Source organism: Bradysia coprophila, unplaced genomic scaffold (genome assembly GCF_014529535.1).
Source record: "Bradysia coprophila strain Holo2 unplaced genomic scaffold, BU_Bcop_v1 contig_476, whole genome shotgun sequence".
NCBI lineage: Eukaryota > Metazoa > Arthropoda > Insecta > Diptera > Sciaridae > Bradysia > Bradysia coprophila.
This window is the reverse complement of record NW_023503727.1, coordinates 1,956,352-1,974,729: the sequence shown is the minus strand read 5'-3', so window position 1 is coordinate 1,974,729 and position 18,378 is coordinate 1,956,352. Positions and strand designations below refer to the sequence as shown.

At 33.5% G+C, this 18,378-nt stretch overlaps 1 protein-coding gene across 12 annotated transcripts in view; it reads left to right on the top strand.

Moving 5' to 3' along the window:
• Positions 1-18,378, top strand: part of LOC119082642 (chromatin modification-related protein eaf-1-like) — a 269,989-nt gene that overhangs the window by 74,644 nt on the left and 176,967 nt on the right. The window contains exon 2 of one of the 12 annotated variants that reach the window (XM_037192212.1): positions 641-672. The exons of 10 other annotated variants lie outside the window; for them this stretch is intronic. The gene's annotated coding sequence lies outside the window, so the exon portion shown is untranslated. Of the gene's footprint in view, positions 1-640; positions 673-13,062; positions 13,086-18,378 lie in introns of those variants that run through there. One more of the 12 variants, XM_037192216.1, reaches the window with a different exon arrangement.

The following is an 18,378-nucleotide window of genomic DNA, read 5'->3' as shown; positions in this document are numbered from 1 at the left end:
CTGCACACATAACATTTTTTTTTTTAAATTTCGCCTTTGATTAAACAAATAATTATATTCGAAATTAAGCGAAAATCTCACATGTTTGATTTTTCAGCATGTGGTCTATCCACACACAGTCTTTCACTTTGTGGATAATTCCATCTATGAATGATGGAATAATTTACTTTTACTCGTGTGTAGCGCATATAAGGTGTTTCGCTCGGAGTGTTTTATTTGTAGATATTATGCCGGTGTGTATTATATATGGACACTAATGTCTGAGTTCATCGCTCTTTAAGCTAAAATAAAATTGAGTTTAACTTCTACAAAACCGTACACGAATTTAGAATATTGTCACACTTATATTTTACAAGATTTTAAAATGAAAATAGGTTTTTACTACAAGCAGCCAGTTTTTTTTATTTTGGGAATTATTGTGTTTATATAACGGGGAAGTCAAATGCACAACGGAAATATATCTTCATTTTATTTTATATTCATACCGGTATATTGCGAAGCCCTACGTTTTTACTTATTTCGTTTCGATCGAAAGTGAAAGACCATCGCATCGAATTATATTTTATTTTGTTATGGCAATCAAATTGTCAAGAAATTCAAAACCGAAACCAATTTAATTTTTGTTTTCTTTTCCTTTCAGGTAAGCAATTACTGATCTCTTTGGTAAAGCTAGTAAGTAAAATGACATTTTATCGTTGACTACAAAAACGGTCGGTTCAACTAAAACATCAACAAATTGTACGATTGACTAGGGGTCATTCATAAAGCATGTCTCGCTTCAAGTCGGGGAAGTTCTATCGTCCTTCATGGACTGCCACAGATTTTGTTAATGTTTAATTTCTGGGTGGGATGGAGGATGTAGTCTAAAGAACGTCGGTTTTATCGTGATATACTTCATGAATGATCCCTGAAGGTTGGTCCTCGGCATATTTTTGTGAATCTTTTTGAAAAAATTCTGAAAATTCTGACAAAATTTCCGAAATTTCCGACAAAATTCCCGAAAATTCCGACAAAATTCCCGAAAATTCCGACAAAATTCCCGAAAATTCCGACAAAATTCCCGAACATTCCGACAAAATTCCCGAAAATTCCGACAAAATTCCCGAAAATTCCGACAAAATTCCCGAACATTCCGACAAAATTCCGATTTTTTTTAGGATTCGGAACTTTTTCAGAGTTACAGTCGGAGAAATATAGATTTCGGTTTTTTTTAGAGACATATCAGTTCTCTTATTCGCTCGATTGCCATTTGAAATAACATGCGAAATGAGAGACTACAGAAAAACGAAGATGTCTCTTAAAATCCCGAAATCTATTTTTCTCCGACCGTATCAGAGATATGCTCTGGTTTCACCATTTAAATAACAACCAAAGAAAACGTTGTTTTGATCTTGTGCAAGACACAAAACATTTTCCAGCTGTTGGCTCATTGACTCATAAATTTTTTCTGTTAGAAAATTGGTCTACATAGGCACCATGTTACATTGGATTTTTTTTGACTAGCCTGAGTTTTATGAATTTCTTCTCAGAGCTTCAAAGATTTATTTGTATTTTCCAGAATATTGTCGACTCCACCACGACGTCTATGTGTTCGAAATTAAATTTTCATTGACATTACTACAGATAATATCAATAATATCTGGTGCTAAATGCAAATGCTGCATTATACTAAAGTCAAACAGAGGAATTTCTACAAAATTTTCTACAAAATATTCCGTACAGTACGAGGATATGGTATTATACCAACAACACAGGGATTCACTTATACATTTTGCCATATTTATTGTTCTATCAAACCAAAATAACCCATCATCCCCGGATAAAGATATTTATTTCCCAAGAGATTAAAAACCCATTATGTATTTTACAATGCTACAACTATATACGTATAGTAAACGGATCGACACTGGGACGGAAGATAGTATTTCGAGATGCTAGCTCTGAAATACCTTCAAACGCAAAACTTTTCCATTCCTGTGGCTCCGCATTTATACATCAAAATCGAATGTTTATTCCCAAAATAGCAATGTTCCGTCAATGGTATTATACGGTACACGTTTATGTGTGGAGCCAGGCAGCCATATTTTCGCTGTTGTTGTTTCGGTTAGAAAATGCCATAATTATACACCGCCTTGTTTATTTGAAACAAAATCTCAAAATTATTTTATCATTATCCATTCAGCTGTTTATATTCATTGAACCCAATCATAATTTTACATGGAAAGCTCTGTGCTATGTTTAAGGATGGTATACGTTTCTAATCAGGTGGGTTATATGCTAATTGAAATCAGAATCATCCTTTAATCCATATTTTATGGGAATTTTGTGGGTATGGATAACAGACGATATTCAAATTTTAACCTTTTACAATAATGTCAAGCGAATCGCGGTGTAATGGGTAAATCTTTCCTTCCTACAGCTTCATGCAAAATCTTTTACTTCATTTGTTTATGCATACATTTTGTTATATATTTGGACGAAGCCATTGGTCGTCGTTTATTTTTGTCATCGTTGTCGATAGCAGATGACTTGCCCATTTCTTAAAAAAATCTCATCTATTTGTAACATCTGTCGGACCTTTTAGCGAATTTTGAACTTTAACTTAGTTAAGTTCAGCTACGTACGTTTTTCTCAAATCTGCAAACAACCAACTGACGATTTGCGTCTGACTTGAATGGATTTGTAATATACTCTGCGGTTCACCGTTTTCCGCAATATTCGCATAAATTACGATTTACATTTTTGCCATAACATTGAACCAATTTTGCGTTTCTTGTACCTAGCTCCAAGCATAACGTCGACGATATAACGGAAAATTGTGGAGAAAATTATTTTCTATTGTTTTACTTTGTAGGATTGTGGTGGAATTTGCATATATGCAACATATCCTTCCGATTTTTTGTATTTTTTTTTTTATTTTAACAAAAAGTAAACTTACATGAAGCTCAACTATATTTCGTTCTCATTCAGTGCATATTGCAATTTTTATGAGCATCGTCTGCAGATGCAACGATTTAATATTTTGTGTATTCTTCGCTACTTTGTGGTATACTAATTTTAGGTGTTTTGAATCTTGAAATTTTGAAGGAACGAATCATGTCCGGAGCGATAGCGGAGGACTTGACGCAGTCTAACTTCCAAAAAAAGAACGAAGAAATTTGTTTGAGACGCGGCAACTATATATAGGCGAGAACTTAAGTTTCTTTCCTTTGGCCTGTATCACCACAAATCCTATTCTATCTTATTCGCACTTCAAATACGAGCAAAACGAGCTATCACTCGACTATGTAACTTTAAAATTGCCGGAGATACATCGTTTTGAAATTGGTCATTTTGATAGAAAATGCACCAAATTAACGGTTTCCAAACAATCAAAATCTTTCAACTTACTCTGTATGTTTCTATCTATCTGTCTATCTGTCTATCTATCGACGGTCGATCTCGGAAACTAGTCAGCCAATCTCCATGAAATTTTGCAGGAACCTCAGGGTGGGCATAAAAATGAAAATGTGATACGCCATTACCCCAGGAAAAACCAGAATTTTGTTTTATTGGCCTCGAAGTGGTTTCTGAGTGTGGTTTTCGAGGGTCGGGAACGCGTTTTCGGCTGTAGCTTAGCTGTATAGAAACCTACAGAGGCATGCGACCCATCAAATGAAAGGTATTCGTAACACAATTCGAACAAAAAAATATTTAAAAAAATCGGGGCAGATTCGTTTGAGCTAGAGTGATTAGAGTGACCAAATTTTGAGCTACTCGAGCGTAGGATGAAAGGACTAATATTTTTTTGGGTTATGAGAGATAGAGAATTACTTTCTTCGGCAAAGTCTCAGAGTTTTACGAGTAGAACAGAGGGGCATATGTGAAAAATGTCGAAAGTTGGAAATGGGTGGGTCAATTGGGGTTTTGGAGATATTTCTTGAATGGTGGCAGATAGAGAATTACTTTCGTTAAATTTTCGATTTTCGCAAATTTTCTGAATTTCGTCAGATTTTGGAATTTCGTCAAATTTCGTTAAATTTTCGAATTTCATCAAATTTTCAAATTTCGTCAAATTTTCGAATTTCGTCAAATTTTCAAATTTCGTCAAATTTTCAAATTTCGTCAAATTTTCGAATTTCGTCAAATTTTCAAATTTCGTCAAATTTTCAAATTTCGTCAAATTTTCGAATTTCGTCAAATTTCGTCAAATTTTCGAATTTCGTCAAATTTTCGAATTTCGTCAAATTTTCGAATTTCGTCAAATTTCGTCAAAATTTAGACTGGAAACAACCAAAATTTTACCAAAAAAAATCTGCGTCGCATGTGGCAGATAAATTTTCTTGCTGGTCTGTTCCTGAACATCTGCCACTTTGCGACGCATATTTTTTTGGTAAAATTTTGGTTGTATACAGTCTAAATTTTTTTTTGTAAAAATTATTTGGCAGATGATGAGAAAACCTAAGCCAGCTTGTTTGAACTAATTGGGTGTCAAATTTAATTTTTGCGTAACGAAGCTGAAAGCGTCAACTCTAGCGATATCATTCATTTTAGAAATTGTATTTCAAAGACTGCGTCACACTTTTCTCGAAGAGATTTTTGTTGGGATAAGAAAAATTCTGAATCCTGAATCTTTCAACAAACATTTAAAATCACAACAAATTTATTGCTCATAAAAATAACTTTTTGATTAAGAAAAATTATTTTATACTCTGTTTCCATTCCGTGTCCGTCCAACGTATACTACAAACCATTTTGCCTTACTCAACGAAATAATTAAATTTTTTCAACCAGTTTTTCCGACCTACCCAGTCGTACAAATGTAGAAAAAAAAATCTGCTTCCCCCCTTCATCTCACATTACATTCAGTTCTAACAAAAAAAAGAAACCCAAAACCAATAATTGATTATTCCTGTGAACAACGTCGAAAAAAAAATCCTCCCAGCACGCAAATATCTCCCAATAGATGTGTGGGTGCACGCACTTAATACACTCTCAAAGACAATGTATGTTTTCATTCAAGTGGATATTACAATCTAAATCTGAATCTACTTTGACTCCCCATAAATAAACCGAAGGATGTATCATTTATCAAAATATATCTAACCAAATTAATATCGAAATTTGCAAAATCATTTTATAGACAATAAAACAAAAGCGAGAATATATTTATTTATAGAGAATGGGGGAGAGAGGGGTTGAATTTTCGGTTGTTTAGTCGGTATGAAAATATCGTCATTTATAACATAATACACTAAAAAGTACATTCATCTAACCGAGTAATATTCTAAAGTTGAAAATTTTAGAGCCCGTACACATTCGCAAGACTTGTGATATTCGCTTATGTAGAAAATTTAATGTTCTTGTTTCGTGATATTTTATTTTATGGAGTCTGCGAGACGTCGTTATAACCTATATTGCTGTAATTTCTTCCATACGATGTGCATGCCGTACTATATGGATGGTATATTGTTATATTGTGCCTTTCTGTGTTAGATGGATGGGTGTTTTGCTGTGTACTTGTACTTGTACTAATAATGCTTACGGCTCATGAACCTATTTCCACTTTACATACTGAGTACGTCGTTTGCTGTAAGAAGCTATAAAATTGAATATTATTCGAGGAGTGGATATGTACAGTACCGATGGAAATCACAGTCTAGTTTTTCCACTTAATGTTCTTTATCTTTATTGATTGTAGGGCATAAGCAAAATATGCCGAAAGGACTATAAAAAAGACTGGTATGCCGGGTACACAGTGCATGTTTCTGATAAGTTTCATTAGAGCTGAATTGTTTGTAGAATTTACATGTCTAGTTGCTGTAATATATTGTTCGATAGATGTTCATTCTACGTCTTTGATTTTCAGAAAAAGTTAAATTACATCGACTTGCTGTAAGTTCAAGAATTTATTCAATAAATCGCACTGAAAATTGACTTCCCATCAAATTGTTTCCTTGCTGAAGCACAGGGACATTCCAAGTAAATAATTTCCTAGTGCTAATAGTAAGAAATTGTAATATCCCTCAACGATCCGTTCATGAAATTTTCTATCAGTTAACGTAACTTACAACAGCAATATCCGTCGTCAGCATTTTCATGTCCTTCCATCACCGAATAAACTGCAATTGCATCAAAAAAGATTATGGAGTGCAGCAACATGCAGCCAAGTGCTTCTTTTACGACTTGGATTGTTCGCCCGAAAGTATTTTCACTTGAAAATTTGCTACTTTCGAAAATATCTTCAGACAAAATCTTCTTTCTCTTCAAATCCATGCCTCGGATAATTATTTTTCATCTCATGTTTAAAACACTTGATACAATTTCATCATGTTCAGCTTACACAGCATCGTAAAACCCGACAATTTTCAAGATCAAACACCACTTCTAAACAAACTTTAGTTCATTTAAGTTTAACAACGTTATATGCACCATACCGACACAAACACACACACACAAATTATCGGCTGGATAATTATCCAAAGAAAACGAAACAAGAACTTTTCTCATAACCCATATAATTAAGCTCATGTAACATACATTTTACTACCTATATGTGTACACTCTCGGAATGCTGTTCGTTTTCCCTCTATCATTCATGGATTTAGTTTAATACTCAATATTTGTGTACAATTTCAACGGTCACAAAGTACAGAGCAAAGCATCTCGTAGACCTTCCACATGAATATAATAATAATGAACCGGAGGGGATGGAAACAGGACCAATTTCATGCGCCTACGATTCGTCGTTTCGTTAGCTATAGTGTACCAACATCATTCAAAACTTTTAACTATCCATTAAAGTCTGACCGGAGAGTATGGAAATTCATTCAACAATCGGCAGTGACATTCCCCGATTACCTTCCATGAGACAAATGTGCATGGAGCATAATGATTCGCTTAGCTAAACATTGCTGGTGCAAAAAAGGTGTGTAGGCAAAAAGGGTTTCGAATTAAGAACGAAAATAGTTTAATGACTGAATGGATGATGTACTTTAAAATAAACTCCGTTTTTATTGAGTTAAAGGCAAACAAAATGCACACACAATCAAAGTACATTGAACATAAACTCAATTTACTCACATCATCACGATCAACATTCATCATCGTTGGCAGTGTAATGCTATTACACATTATATATAGATGGATCTATATCTCTACCTATCCGACGAAATCATCCTATTTGTTCGAAATCGAGGATTTTATAAAGTGGAATGCCTTCAGCAATTTAGAGTTTGAAAATAGCAGAGTGAAATGAGGAAAAAAAAAATTATCGATTAGGGAAGTGCCATTGAAATTAAACAAAAAAGGGGTGTTTATATAAGCTCACTTGACGGTGTATATGAGTATGTTATACCGAACGTTATACCATCCGTATATCGTACACCAGAAGAAGTCTCTTTCGTTGAATGTACAGAATGTTATGTATAGATTCGAAAATCAAATATGTGATATCATTCATTTGATTCATTATGCATTGAAAATGAAAAGTTAAAGTCGAGAATGGAGTTGAAAAGGATATTATGTTATGTATAGCGTTTTATTATGGTTTTAAATCTGGTTGAACTCGAGAGTTAAGTATTTGTACACGTTGAGGTTTTGAGTATCGGGTTACGGGCATGGGGGAAAGTTAAGGTAATTCTCTGTTGATTTTATCGTATTGTTTCACGTATTGTTTCCGAAAATGTCATCCGGTATTGAGCATAAGCTTTTTTGTTTTAATTTAAAAGGGATTAATCAATCAAGATGAAATTAATCAAAAGAAAAAAAATTTAAAAAAAAAGGGTTGACAATAGCATCGGGAATACATATTCCAATGGTGACATAGCTCTACGATGCAACAGTTAACCAACCCTAACTTCTACGATTCGAAAGATTAGCTAATTGAATTGTTACTCAACTATTCATACGGTTGGCGTCCTGAGTGTACACGATGTCATCCTGCACCAAAGACACCACCCACACCACCCACACCAATTACACATATATTGTTTGGTGATAACATTGTTATGTGAAATGAGAACATCTTCACCTTTAAGATGCTCAAACTAAAACCTCAAATTGAGCACAGCTTCATGGATGTTAAGTTCTCTTATAACAGCAACATATTTCATTCATAACATCAAAATAAATCAGCATTTCTTCAGCACAGTGTAAAGTACGTTTAAAATGATTTTCGACATAACATTGGAACATCAGAATGTGTGTGTGTGTATGTTTGTGACTTGAAAAGCGTACAGTCGAAAGACGTGAAGTGGCATCGTTGAGTGTTGTAGGCGAATCAACCGATTCTTATATCTAATTTTAGAAATTTGCTTCCGACGATTTTCTTCATTTTTATATCGAAAGAAATGGTGTTTTTAATGTAACAGTTGTGTGTATTAACGGAATGGGACGCGTCGGTTTTTTTTTTAGATATTAGAAATTTATAAATATCTGCAACTAAATTGAAATTTTTTTTTTGTTTTTGATGTAAAATCTCATAAGTTTTTTCGACAAAATTTTTAATAGGTCTGTTGTTTTGGCACAGTTTTAGAAATTATCGTTTCCGTCACATCTTCTGGTGTTGTCTTCAAACGATTTAAAAAAAAAGAATGAGAAAAAAAACTGATTTTTAATGTTCCATGATGACATCGTGAACTTTCTTCGTCTTCTTCTTGTTCAGTCTACAATCAGTATAGTCGCGCTTGCAATACAAAATTATACATTTTGATGGAAAGTGGTATCTTCCGACGCCCACTAACGCGAAAATAACATGTAAAAAAGTTGTATGAGAGAAGAAGAAGAACCAGCAGCAGCAAAAACCCCGCAGTTAATTTAAAAATATTTTCTAAGCGAAACACACGAAAACAAAACAAAACAAAAAAAGTTTTTAAAGTTTTACTGATTTAAATGGTTAAACGAAAATTGGATTCGCTTCTTTTTGTTTCACTGATGTTTCTCAATGGTGCGTAGAGCGGAACATGATTTAAATAGAGAGACGAAAACAAAATCTAAAAAATTTTCAACGTTCATCGGTTGATTTAAATTAACCACTAATTACCTACAACTATACCCGGCTCATACAGCTCATTTAATAGATACGTTTAAATAGATTTATTTCCAAGCGTCTCGTATCTGGTTACTGGTGTGTTTTCTGTTTAACAGTTTTCGTTGGTGTGCTCCATTAAAAATTTAAAAAAAAAAACTTTTTCTTTACATCTCTGTTGAAAATTTGGTTATAAGGTCAAATATGAAATTGATTGAAATTTATTATGTTTCTTCGATTCAATTAAATTCAATTTGTACGATATGACGAATAGAACGTAATGATTTCAGAAATTCTTTCAGATGGAAAACAAATTATGTAAATTGGAAACGTATTATTTTAAACGTTCAATTAGCTCCACATTTCAGCATTCCATTAAAATTGCACAACTGGCTAGACTAGTATAATAATGGGAAATAATGTGGATGCATTGGATAGTCGAATGAGTGAAGGGCGTAGCCACATGAAGAGTGGTTCGATTCCAATATGGCATAAGGTTTCGTTCAACAACAGACCGATTCTCTTGAATTAAAGATTTGTAACTTGACAATTGTCACCTTAATGCTAAGAGTGGTCCTGGTCCATACGGTTCGTAACTTTTAAGGTGACAACTGTCAAGTTAGGAATTCTTAATATCACGAGAATCGACGCCCGGGGCCTATTATTCGAAATATTTTCTTAAATTTAAGAATTTTGAGAATTTTTAAGAATTAAATCTGAAAAATTCTAAAATTTCTTTAAAATTACCAAAATTTTTTAAATTTCCCAAAATTCTTTAAAGATTCTGAAAATCCTTAAATATAAAAAAGAAATTCCGAATAATTAGCGACACTTACATGTTTACAATGCCAAAATGTTAACCTGCCCCTACGGTGATAGTCATACATATGTACATGCACACATCTAGCGAATTAAAACCGAAATAAAAGAAAGGTCAAAAAAGACCGATTAGAAAACCCACGCCACGTAATAAAATTGTTGGTCGTCGACGGAACTGCAAGATCAATTAAATATTGGTGTTCGGTAATAAAAGTGAACAAACGAAGTGAAACAAAAGGGACACAAAAGCGAATAAATACAAAACCCATGGAGAACAGAAAATAAATTTTAAAAAAATCTGATTTTTTTCCAATTTCTCAAAACCAATTTGTGTGTGCCGGTTGTCGGTTTCTCTGTGTGTGGAATACAAGGATTGTTGTTGTTGTTGTTATTTTTTCTCTGTTCGTCTGCCAATTTCTACGAATTTTCTATGAATGTTGTTCTATATCCCGAAAATAACAACCCTTATTTCGCGTGGTTCAGACACCCATGGGAATTTTCATTTTCAAGTAAAAACGGTTTTTTTTCCTCTCTCTCTTTTTTTTTGTTGTTTAACTCGTTCTGTATTTGAGAGTGAAGCAGCAGAAAGTATTTCCTGAGGGCAACCTGTTTATTGTAAATTGTATTTTCCAACAAAGTTTCCCCGCAGTTTTCCTACACAATTGTATATAATTTATACATTACGTTGATATTACTACATTCGGAAGAGACACAGATATTGAGATTGAACTAAAATCGGGTTTTATCTATTGCGTGTGGTATACATCATATTGTATAAGCGAAATGAAATTCACCAACAACAACAACAGCAACTACACAATAAAACATTATAACAAAACGATTTCCATGTAGCGACACAGCAATATATCAGCAATGAAAAATTGAATGTCTCTGCAAAATTGTGTATAAAATAGAAAATTGTCGGATAAGAAATTGTAAAATGCAAAGGCAATCCAATTTTAGAAACAAGGAAATTTTCACTGATATGACGTGATATTGTTACCTTTGACAAAAAAAAGTTAAATAAATTTACTCGATTGGGAAGTTTATCACTTCAATCTTTTTTCCACCCGAACTTTTGCTTGTTTTTCCACATCAGTAGCATGAGTACTCATGGTGAAGTATGAGGAATGAATCTATACGGAACCGTCGTGTGAAATACCTTCAGAAAAGGTGATACGATTTAGTTTGTTTGTTGTAGATTATTGCCTTATTTGGGATCATTTAGAGTCACTTTTGAAACCGAAAGTCACCGAATCAACGCAAATTCGTAGCCAAACAATTCGTAGATTATTCCACCGTGACATGATTGTGTTGTCTTACATTTTTTCTGTCACACGGTGTCAAAAGTAATTTCAGGACAGTAGAATACTCACTCACTGTCACCGTTGCTGATTTCATTGGGTGGCGGGACATTTCCACACCGTCAATGTCGTCAGGAACGATATTATCGTTTTTTTTTTGGACGATACTATCGTCTAAAAAACGATACTATCGTCTAAAAAACGACACTATCGTCTAAAAAACGATAATATCATTTTTAGACGATAGTATCGTCCAAAAAAACGATAATATCGTTTTTTGGAAGATAGTATCGTCTCAAAAACGATATTATCGTTTTTTTGGACGATACTATCGTCTAAAAAAACGATATTATCGCCCAAAAAATTTTCATCCAGGACGATAATATCGTCTAAATTGAAAAATTCTAAAATATTGTCTGGACGATAGTATCGTTTTATTGTCGATATTATCGTTCAAAAAACGATATTATCGTTTTCTGGACGATATTACCGTTCTAGAAAATCTATGAATATTTTCGTTTTCTGTACGATAATATCGTCCAAAACGATAATATCGTCCTGGGCGATATTATCGTTTTCATAAACGATAATATCGTCCAGGACGATACTATCGTTTAAAAAAACCTGGCGATATTATCGTTTAGTTTTGGGTGGTAATATTGTCCAGGACTCAATTTTACTCAGAGGTGCAGCAAGAACCGAAATCTCTTCCAAAATATCGAAAAACAATTGTCAGAGGAAATCACCTACACATCAGTGTTTAAAAAAGGCGTTTAGTTCGTCCCTAAATAATTCATCTTTTTACGAAATGAATACCAACTTTGATTGTACATAAAAAGCGTTTTAACACGCCGAGCGATCCGGCCCATTGCCCCGGAGCGAAGCGGAGGGCCGCAATGCGAGCCGGGCGCCGGAACGGTGTCGGAACTTAGGAGTTAATTTATAAAATTTAAATTTACGGAACCAAATGAACCAATTTTTAATATATATTTGCCGTCTATAAAAAGGTGTTTATCTACAAGATTTTGTGTTTCGTCTTCAACAACCATCCAGAACGATAATATCGCCCAGGACGATATTATCGTCTAGAATTTTTATTTTAAATAAATTAAAAACGATATTATCGTCCTGGACGATATTATCGTCTCAAATTTAAAAAAATTAATAAATTAAAAACGATATTATCGTCCCAAAAATTATCGACCAGGACGATAATATCGTCCAAAATAACGATAAATTTGTTCAGAAAAAGAAAATAACGATAATATCGTCCAGCGGATATTTTCATCCAGGGCGATATTATCGTCAAAAAAACGATATTATCGTCAAAAAAACGATATTATTGTCAAAAAACGATATTATCGTCAAAAAAACGATATTATCGTTTTTTGAACGATAATATCGTTTTTTAGACGATAGTATCATCAAAAAAACGATAGTATCGTCCAAAAAAACGATATTATCGTTTTTTTAAACGATAATATCGTCAAGAAAACGATAATATCGTCGTGAAAATATTTTAAAATTTATAATTTTAGACGATATTATCGTCCTGGATGAAATTTTTTTGGACGATAATATCGTTCCTGACGATATTGACCGTGTAGTTATGTCGCCTCACCTTTCATTGTATTGCGCATTGTAACACTGTTCCACATGATGTTAAATGTAGACCATCGTAAATGGCTTACAATTTCGTTAAGTAACGTTAACTTTAGAGAGTCGATATTCCGAAATTAAACACAAAAATCACAACATTGCATTGCTATCGGTTATAGATAAGGCATGGGCTGTACTGCGATTTCAAGTGAATTAAATAGATTTATCAGTAAATCTAAAATTGATAAACGCATTCTACTTTTGAATAGATTACATTTTGTTACGATTACGAATGAGTTAGAGGTTTCAGATACGTAATTTCATTAGTCAAGAACCGAGCTCAATTGGGTCGCCAGGTAAATAATTTTCTTAAAGAGATAAAACATGAACATTTTTCCGTCTTACTGACAAATCTGCCGGCTGGCAAAAACCGTTTACGATCGTGCAAGTGAAGAACACTGTGACCCATAAATAATCCTGTCTCTGTGTGTGTAGCACAAACAGAAATTTTGATTTAATTTCTCTCTAATAAACCTAATTTCGTTAGACATACTTAAACACGAAATATCTCACTTAATATTCGAAAATGTTCAATGCACGAACACGACACACTTTATTGTTATATATAAATTTTGCACATATTTCGTCGTGCAAGGTTATTCACAAAACCATGCCAAAGATGAACCGTTTGCTCCATAGCACATAGACGATAATTGACTTTGTTTTTGTTAAACATAATAGACACAGATTTTCGCCAAATGCAATTTTCCGTTCCTGCATGTGTGGTGCGGTGTAGAAAATATATATCAGCCGGAGAATACGAAACGAACGAGTGAATGAATGAAAAAAAAAAATTGGAAAAGAACTAAACTCTAAATACGACTTAAAGTCACGAAAGTGGTATTATGTGTTACATCAGCGTTTCGGTGTGAAGTTTAAGTTAAAATTTCCGAAACAAAAGCACAGAGAAAAAAAAAGTAATCGTTTGAACCGTTAAAATAGTTTAATATTACACGACACTGTGCAGAGACTGTGTGTTGATATACATTATGGAGTAACCATTTGAAATAAAAAGGCAACGACGACGACGAATGAAAAAAATCACAATTTTATTACAACTCTTTTTTTTCCACCCGTCCTCTAACCATACACACAGCATTCCCGGCTAATGCTCGTATTGTGTTTAGCTGGTAGAATTATTGCAAAAAGTCACATGTATGGAGCATTTGCAATAAAAGAATTGTGTTTTGTTCATATGAACCATAACGTAACAAAATTATAGATTAAAACTAAACCAAATCGCTGTTCGCAATAAGGGCGCACAACATACAATCGTTACGAGTGTGTGTTCAAACAAACAACACAAACAGTCCATATTTTATTTCAAATAGCCTGGGTGGCCTGGGATGTCTATACATATATATGGCTAAGTGTAATACTATATTGTGGTACCACTCTACATCCTCGACACTGCATAAGGATAACGTATTTTCCATTATATTCATGTATTCAGTGGGACATATCATTTTATATAAAATATATACGCTAGCCAAAAGGGCCAAAGGCGACATAATAGTGACTTGCCTGTCATTTACTCACAGCTGGATGATAATCCAATGGGTAGTTATTATTCTGTGTATGGTGTGTGTGTGTATGTGCTGTATGGCATGATGGAGTACATTGTTTTCTTCATGTGACTTCACGTAATTATGTGAGTTTGCAAAAACGAAAATTTTCGTACGACACAATTCGCTTCAATGGCAATATATATCCAAACATTGTGCGTTGATTGATAGAATACACTATGGCAATGGCTTATTTCAATGTCAATTTCTATCATGTTGACACGGGAGATCTGTAATTAGATACAGAACTAATGGATTATTCTTACGAAATTGTTTGTTTAGCATCTCAATTTCATTTTTGGGCTTGTTGGCGGGGCTCTGTTCTTTCAGCGTACGATCGTAATTTTTATGGTTTTGTTTCCATTTGCAATGATTAAATGCATTGGATAAATAAGCAGATTTTTTCACACAAAGAAAAACATGAGCAGTTCTAGTTCATCAACAGTTACTGTTGAAGGGTCGAATTTAGACGCGTTATTTTAAGGAATAATTGAAATGTAGATACATCCATCGAGTGTAACTCACAAAATCTTTTTTAGACACTTTGAACCACTAGGTTTAGTATTCACCTAAATCTAGTACTTCGAGATTAATACTTCTTGAGCAAATATTTGCTGGTCTAAAAGAACATTCTGCAGAATCAGTTAAAACTTTCCGATAATTTTGTTGGCTCGTTGGCTGCATACAGTGAACATACACTTATTTGATCCTACAATGTTTTTATTAAAAAATATTTACCCAAAGCTTCAAACGTTTTGGCTGTTAACATTTCGTTAATTCCACTTCAGTCATACACACATTAGCTGTGTACGCATTTTTGAAATGTATGCATCGAAGCGGAAAAATTACCGTCAACTTTATGCCCACAAGTTGTTACATCACGAATGAAATGACATAATTGCGGCATTTTTTTTTTCTAGCTAATTGAGAAGTTAAGTGTCTCACTAAATTGAAAATTGTAGTCAATGGGTGTTTTCATAATTGCAATCATTTCAATTAGACATTCGGTCATGTTACTTATTTGAGTAATTTTGATTTTTTTTTGATTTTATGATTCAAAGCACCGAGCTCGCCGAATATATGCAGTTGAGTGTCCTGAATAGATTGTGAGGCATGTATAATGTCAAGTGGCAGCTTTCAAATTTAATAATTTAATTACTGTGCTTTACATTTCAATAGGGTCGAAAATGGCTTATTATATAACTAGGGAAAACCCGAGAATTTGCTTGATCCGATGGGAAGCCGAAACACGAAAACTGGACTTTTAAACTTTTTGTTCCTTGTCAAGTAGACAACTATTAATTAGAAGCATCCAGTGGCATAAAATCGAATTAGCTTCGGCTTTGTTACTTCATGTCTCTTACCCTCATTGCTTACAAGCGTAAATTCCCCGATTTCTCCAAATTTACGTCGTCCTGCCAAACATTACCGGAGACTTTTTTTTGGCAAAAAAATATGCAAATTTTAAAGAACTACCGCTCACAAATCCACTATATACAACCACTTAAAGCCGTGAAGTGTGCTTTGACATTTTATCCGCATAGTAATTTATTTTACTGTCGTTGACCCAATTTAGCAGAATTAAAAGTACACCCAAAGCAAACCAAAGAAAACATTAGTTTGTGCATGATATTCCGCAAAATCTACAAAACATTTTGATTTTGGCACAGCAAAAGAACAAGAAGTAAATTGAAAGCGCTTTCTATACGTTCGTATCAGCTTCATTGAGTTCGTTTCTTTAGTCATTTTTTTTGCCTGAATAATAAATCGCATACAAACGCCGTGTACAACCGTGTACATGAAAGGAGTACTACTTTTCCAATGTTACCTTTGAAAATATTGCTCTTGGTTTCAGTTTTGAAGTCTTTATTTTATCAGACGAGACAGAAAAATATTGCAATTTAAATTTGAATCGTCTTCTTTGAAATATAATCAAAAACCCACCACACGACAGACATAAATAACTGCCCACGTTTTATATAAAAAAGAACTGAAATTCTATACATTATGTCTGTGCGACCTACCTGATGTTTTCTTATACTCGTTTAACCTATAAAGAAATAGCAGAGCATTTACACACAGAAAAAGTAATTGAGGTTTTTTATCGTGCTTCATTTGTAACTAGGTGGATATTTGCGAACGTCTAATATTTTCTTTTGTTGAATACTTGAACAGTTATGGTTACAATAGTCAAGGCGGAACAAACGTTTATATGCGGTTAAAATGATGCAGTCGATTTTATCGATTGATGTATAAATGCTTGGAATGGAACATTTGCATTATTTTTTGTGATACTTCAGTACAACGACCCAATGAACAATGTGCTCAATCTTCCATTTGTAACTTTTGTTATGAAGGGAGGTGGAATTAAAATTAGCAGAAATATACCGGTCTTATTGAATATTTCTAGTACGACAGTACTCAACAGCTTTCTAATCTTAAACGTCATCAAATCTATTACTTCATTCATGTAAAATCTTTTACTTTATTAGTTTTATCAAAATATTTGCTATATAAAAGACTTACTAGTCACAGTGTGTCGCTTACTTTTATTTGTCGTTATCAGTAACAGATGACATATATATTGAAATCGTGCGCCTTCGGAAGTGATGTGAGGCCGGACTATATTCTATGTTTAAATGTTTTTAAATCTCGAACAAAATAGTCGAGTTTATGTTATCCCAACGTAAACCGTCACGATATCTATATAAAATGTCTATTTTTCTATTTATAATTTTCAAGAAAATAAACGAAAACTCGAAACAGATTAAAAACGCAAAGGCAATATTTGATCGATGCCGCGCGCACAATATAAACTAAGGTGGGTTCTTCTATTATTTTTTCGGTTTTTCGTTTTTGTTTTTGTCTGTGTATATAACGACCGGCGAATGTGTATTTATTTCGGTGTTTCTTATCCATTTTGGAAAAGGGCATTCCATTTTAGCCTTATTTCATTTCACATTATATTATGTTTCCGATACGTCCTGAACCAACAAAACATTAATTCTTGGCAGCAAACGTTTAATGTGTATTGAAAATTGGTATTTAGCTGGGTATATATATTGGCTTGAATGGCATCAGATAATGATGATTATAATTCGACTTTATTAGCTTTTTATGTGTAATAATCGTTAAATGTGATTAATGATTGAATAGCACAAACGAATTCGAGCCTTTATAACAGTAACGCAGTTTCTGTTTTCTTTCTCGTGAAATTTGGTAATTTGTTATTGTTTGTAGTTGGCAAGTAAATTTAATTTAATGCAAAATCATTTAGAAATCAGATAATTCCAACCGAACGTTGCCTTTTTAAATTAACCAATTCCTCGCCAATATTATAATGGAAAATTCTCCATCGAATAACTTAATGCAATTCATGGTAATGTTTTCTTTAATTAATTAAGTAAACGTTGCCACACTTTGGTCTGCATAATACAAGCCAGATAAGTTATTATTGAAAATTGAAATCGTACTAAAGTCCCAGGTCTTATTGCCAGAAAAACAATTTATTTTGGACTGTGTCCAATAATCATTACACTCCTTTGTAACCTAAATAACACTATCCGAATCTTGTACTTCTTTTGTTTACATAATCTTTTACTTCACCAGTTTTAAGTTACATTTTTTGCTAACTGTCTCAAAACTTCCCCATGGGCGCCACTGGCGCTTTGCAAATAATTTCTGTTATCAACACAAAGAAATTGATTGGATTGTTAGGTGTTTACAGTTTCATTGAGTGTCAATGATATTAATGATACCTATGCGTCATGTACGATAAAGTCATTTAAATGATCCAGTGCTTACATCATTTCTAAATTATATTCGGCTTGAAAAGAGACTAGCGTTCCACTCATGAATAGTCTTCTTCTTGACCCTTTTCAGTTAATTTCTCTCTTATTTTTCTTCTCTACTACCGAAACTAATGACCTTTTATCCATATACACCGCTAATTTTCTACGAAAGAATAAATCCTTTATCCGGCTAGATGTAACGAATTGAACAAATTGTAAACCAACACCAGCTA